Source organism: Arachis hypogaea, chromosome 15 (genome assembly GCF_003086295.3).
Source record: "Arachis hypogaea cultivar Tifrunner chromosome 15, arahy.Tifrunner.gnm2.J5K5, whole genome shotgun sequence".
Taxonomy (NCBI): Eukaryota; Viridiplantae; Streptophyta; class Magnoliopsida; order Fabales; family Fabaceae; genus Arachis; species Arachis hypogaea.
Window position 1 is genome coordinate 87437078 of NC_092050.1, and position 6000 is coordinate 87443077.

The following is a 6000-nucleotide window of genomic DNA, read 5'->3' on the forward strand; positions in this document are numbered from 1 at the left end:
TCTAGTGATTTTGGTGGAGCTTTGATTAGTTGTTTGGTTGCTTGTAGGTGAAGAAATGGTGGAAAGAGGAATTTTTGGCACACTTTTGAAGTTTGAGCACACTTTTGAACCATAGGCCACGCTTTTGAAAGCATGGCCCATGACCATGAAGCCAAGGAATGAAAGAAACAAAGGCTAGCGCTCATTAAAGAGAGCACTACTGATGAGTATTTTGGAGGAAAAATAATTTTCTCCCAAAACACACAAATCTAACCGGCAAGTGCACCGGGTCGCATCAAGTAATAAAAACTCATGGGAGTGAGGTCGATCCCACAGGGATTGAAGGATTGAGCAATTTTAGCTTAGTGGTTAATTTAGTCAAGCAAATTGAGTGTTGGTTGAGTGTTTTGTGATTTTGCAGAAATTAAAGTGCATGGAATTAAAGAGAACATGAAATAAATTGCTGAATCTTAAAGAACAAGAAATTAAATAACAGAAACTTAGAATGCAAGAAATGTAAATTGCGGAATCTTAAAGTGCAAGAAATGTAAACAGCTGGAATTGTAAAGGGAATTGGGGAATGGATTTGCAGAATTTAAACAAGGAAAAATTGAATTGCATTAAACAGAAGAGGGAAAGGGAATTGGGATTGAAACGGATCTTGAAGCAGTAAAGTAAATGAACATTAAAAGCAAGAAACAGAGAATATAAAATTGAGATCTCAGGGACCAGAGACTAGAAAACCAAGTCTAGATCTCAATGCCTTCCTAGATCCAACAAGAACAATTGCAAAGAAAATGTAAATTGCAAAGAAAAGTAGATGAGAATCAAGTAACAGAAACGGAAATTCAATTGCAGTAAATAAACAGAGAGATCCAAGGATGAGATTGAAACAGAATTTCTTCAATTCTCCAACCCAAGATCCAAGACAATTGTAATTGAAATTGAAAGCAATAAAACTAAGAGGAAGATAAATGAATTCTCCTTCCCCAAGACAAAGAAATTAAAATTCACTCAATATCCAAAGCTCTCCGAAAACTATTATGAAAATTCCAAAAGAAAGCTCTCCGAAGAACTTGAATTCTATCCTATTTATACACTTTCTTCAATTGATCTTCAAGCCTTGAGTTGGGCCTTTGCTCTTGGTGGAATTGGGTTGAAAGAGGCCTTGGTTGATTGCTCTTGAAGTTTGGAGAAGAACCGAAGTGAACCAATTGAACCGGTTTTGAGGTTAGCAAAAGTTGGACCAAAAGTTGGAGCTAAAGTTAGGGGTCTAACTTTGGCTCCAACTTTTCATAGCAGCCCACAAAACTTGCTGGTATGAACGTTGGTGCCAACGTTAGGGGTCTAACTTTGACCCTAACGTTGGCCTTGCCTTGTGTGCTAGTGGCGCCAACGTTAGCCTCCAAGTTAGGGGTCTAACGTTGGCGCAAACTTTTGCTCCTCTCCCTTGTAATTCATGTGCCAACGTTAGCCTCCAAGTTATGGGTCTAACGTTGGCGCAAACGTTGGTGCCCAGGGGAGAAATTCATGTGCCAACGTTAGCCTCAAAGTTAGGGGGCTAACGTTGGCGCAAACTTTTGGTGCCCAGGGGAGAAATTCATGTGCCAACGTTAGCCTCAAAGTTAGGGGGCTAACGTTGGCGCAAACTTTTGGAGCCCAGGGGAGAATTTTCAAGTTCCAACGTTAGCCTCCAAGTTAGGGGGCTAATGTTGGGGCTAACTTTTCAACCAAAAGTTTGTGCAAAAGTTTGATGCTAACTTTAGGTCCAGCTTCTTGCTTCCTGGTTCAATTTCACTTATTCCATTGTCTTCTCTTTACTCCTAGCTATTCCTTCTTGCTTCAACCTTTCTCCAAGCTTTCTTCACCTATAATTAATCAACCAAACACATCAAAGCTATGCTCAAAATCATGAGATATTCATTCTTTCACAATATGCAACAAATATAGCATAAAACCTCATGAAATGGCATGAATTCATATATGGTTGGTTCAATCAAGGGAAACATGAAAATCTACTCAATTAGCTTGCTTGTAGCTCAAGAAAGTGCATAATTCTAATGAAAACAAGAGAAAAAGACTAGCTAAAACAGGCTAGGATGACTTGTCATCACAACACCAAACTTAAAGCTTGCTTGTCCTCAAGCAAGAAATGAATTATGCTCAGAGATTCTTTCAATTAAGATGGATTGAGGAACACTTGTAAAGTACAGTGAGTGAAGTGATCAAGTATCAGTGGGGTGAGCTCTAAATCATATGCTCATGCAAGGGCTTCAGTGCTCACTAGTCCTTACATATTGGGAGTCGTAGGTCTTAGGATTTTCATCCAAATGGTATCATGGAGATCTCTTTATATGCAATCACCTTGAAGCAGCTTATAGTTTCTGTGCTTTGGCCTCGACTCTAAGTATCATATCTCAAAGCGGCTCTTTAGATAAGCTTTCAATCAATACTCCTAAACCAGTTGGTTTTAAGGTATTAGGTGTTGAAGCACCCCTAAGGATTTACTTGCTCAAGCCTCTTTCCTTGACACATCTCAACCACAAGCATTTACTAGGATAACAACTCTTTGAGTTTTTGTTTCTTTCTTTCTTTTTCTGCCTAGTAATTGATGCTCAGAGCCTTGGGCCATATTCCTTTTGTTTTTGTATTTTCTTTTCTTTCTTTTGTTTTGTTTGCTGCTTCTTGGATCAATAAATTTTTGAGAATCTCCACAATACTTCTTTGAACTTCATGTCCCGCCTATGAGCTCCCATGCAAGTTTTCACAAGCATGCAACCTCAATACGTAATCATACAACTAGAACCACCACTTCTCCCAATCTTTTGCTTGCCTCAAAATTGTTTAATTCCTCAATCCTTCTTTTCAAAGAACTTTCATGTGATGCATTTCTTGGAAATTGAGTGCAAACAAGTTTTGAAGATGAGAATGTTGTGAATGATCAAACATCTTGCTTATTGAATTATAAAGAAAGAAATTATACTATGCATGCAGGCAGGGGTATATAGAAAGAAAACTATACTATGCAGACAGGCAGGGCAATTAAGGATACAATCCAACTTTCAATTACAGCAATATTTGATGCAAAACAATGACTTAACAATACAACCTGTTGAAGTTTACTTGCTTTCCTTCTTCTCATCATCATCATTGCTGGCCTTTAGGTTCATCTTTTGTTTCTTTGGTTGATGATGCTTAATCCTTCCAACAGCTTATATGGACCTCTGCAATGATATTAAAAGTTGCTTGTTCCCCAAGCACTTGAAAATTGGTTAGCTTGCATGATTTATTTGTGGGCCTTTGTACTTACTTTGGTGTGGGAACACCAAACTTAGTACCTTGCCAATGCATTAGATTAACCATGTGTGAAACTCTTTTTCTTCTTTTTCAAAAGCAATAAAACTGAAAACTAGGAAACAGCAGAGTAGTTAAGTAGTTTATCCAACATGCTTGAGGCCAGCATTATGCAGAAGGTGAGAGTGTGTTTTATGATGAGATTTTGGTGGAACACCAAACTTAGAATCCTTCATTCTCCCTTAGATTGTTTTGGTGTGCAACACCAAACTTAGCTTCTTGCATTATAGATAAAACTAGTTAACCTTTTTATTAAAATAGTTATGAACAGAAAACTACCTCGGGTTGGGTTGCCTCCCAACAAGCGCTCTTTTATTGTCACTAGCTTGACATCCTTCATCCTCTGATCATGGAAGTTGAGGTCTTTGTTGCCTTTGGTTTCCTCCTCTCACCGTAGGCTTCTCCTTGTTTTCCATAACTGCTTTCCCTTTCAACTCAGCAGCTTTTTCATTGTTCTTCAAGTCATCTTCAGTGGCTTTTAGGGATATATTTCCCTCTCTCTCACCCAGTTTAGCAGGGTTTTGAACCATTTGTTCCATGTACCTTTCAATTCTCTTGAGATATGCCTCTTGGTTTTTCCTTATGTCCTCCTGCTCTATTAATGTCATTTCTTGAATTTTCATAAACCTTTCCATCATCATTTCTAAAACATAGAGTTTTTGGAAGTTTAGGATTGGTTGTGACTGTGTTAATTGTGGTGATTGATGTAAGTCATTTTGGGCGGGTGGTGGGGTAGGATAAGGTTGGAGGTGTGTATATTGGGGTGGTATGTAGTGATTTTTGTTGGTATGATGGTGTTTTTGCAGGTTTGGGAAGTTGGGGTTATTATAGTTGAGGTCCCTTTGTTCCTGATGCTGAGATTCCCTCATTCTTAAATAAGAATGTGGTTTCCATGGTGGAAATTGTGCATTCACTGTGGCAGAATGTAGAGAATCAATTTGCCTAGCTATTGATTCCAATTGCTGCTGAGTTTGCTGGTGTAGCTGCTTGTTTTGATTCATGATTGCTCTCACTCCTTCAAGATTCATTACTTCCTTTTCTAAAATTGCATTCCGTGGCGTCTCAAATGAGTGTTGGTTATTGGCTCTTTTGTCACTGAACTCTGCAGTTCCTTGGATGGTTGTTGTTGCCTTGAGTAGGCCATCTGAGAAGTAATCTACTGCTTTTCTTGTTTCGGAGGTTAATCCTTCATAGAACGCTCGAAAATCCACCTTGTCATTTGCTTTCTTGTATCTCTCCCATGCTTTGAATAGTGGTTCTTCCTCTCTTTGTATGAATGGAAGTACTCCTTCTTTCATTTTGATGTGTTGTTGGGGTGAGGAGAATTTGGCTAGAAACTTGGCAACCAATTCATCCCAACTAGTTATACTTCCTTGGGGAAAGGTTTCAAGCCATTGTGCCGCTTCATCCTTCAGTGAGAAGGGAAATAACAAGAGCTTAATGGTATCATGGTCTACACCATTGAGATTGACAGCCCCACAAGTTTTCAGAAAAATGGATAGGTGCTGTTTAGAGTCCTCCAAGGGATTTCCACCATAGGAACAGTTGTTCTCTATTAGTGTAATGAGTTGTGGCTTCATGTTGTGATGTACTTCTTTCTCAGAAACTTCTTCTTCCCTGTGACATATAAATCAATCAATAGAAAACACAGTGATTCCCTTGAAAATTGGATGTAGCCGGTTGAGACAAAACTTCAAACAGTTAGTGGGTTAGTCAAAAATTAAAGAAAAAGTGCTTGATCTAAATTACCACCTCACTTAATCATTGTCAATCTAATCAATCCCCGGCAACGGCGCCAAAAACTTGATGAGTATTTTGGAGGAAAAATAATTTTCTCCCAAAACACACAAATCTAACCGGCAAGTGCACCGGGTCGCATCAAGTAATAAAAACTCACGGGAGTGAGGTCGATCCCACAGGGATTGAAGGATTGAGCAATTTTAGCTTAGTGGTTAATTTAGTCAAGCGAATTGAGTGTTGGTTGAGTGTTTTGTGATTTTGCAGAAATTAAAGTGCATGGAATTAAAGAGAACATGAAATAAATTGCTGAATCTTAAAGAACAAGAAATTAAATAACAGAAACTTAGAATGCAAGAAATGTAAATTGCGGAATCTTAAAGTGCAAGAAATGTAAACAGCTGGAATTGTAAAGGGAATTGGGGAATGGATTTGCAGAATTTAAACAAGGAAAAATTGAATTGCATTAAACAGAAGAGGGAAAGGGAATTGGGATTGAAACGGATCTTGAAGCAGTAAAGTAAATGAACATTAAAAGCAAGAAACAGAGAATATAAAATTGAGATCTCAGGGCCCAGAGACTAGAAAACCAAGTCTAGATCTCAATGCCTTCCTAGATCCAACAAGAACAATTGCAAAGAAAATGTAAATTGCAAAGAAAAGTAGATGAGAATCAAGTAACAGAAACGGAAATTCAATTGCAGTAAATAAACAGAGAGATCCAAGGATGAGATTGAAACAGAATTTCTTCAATTCTCCAACCCAAGATCCAAGACAATTGTAATTGAAATTGAAAGCAATAAAACTAAGAGGAAGATAAATGAATTCTCCTTCCCCAAGACAAAGAAATTAAAATTCACTCAATATCCAAAGCTCTCCGAAAACTATTATGAAAATTCCAAAAGAAAGCTCTCCGAAGAACTTGAATTC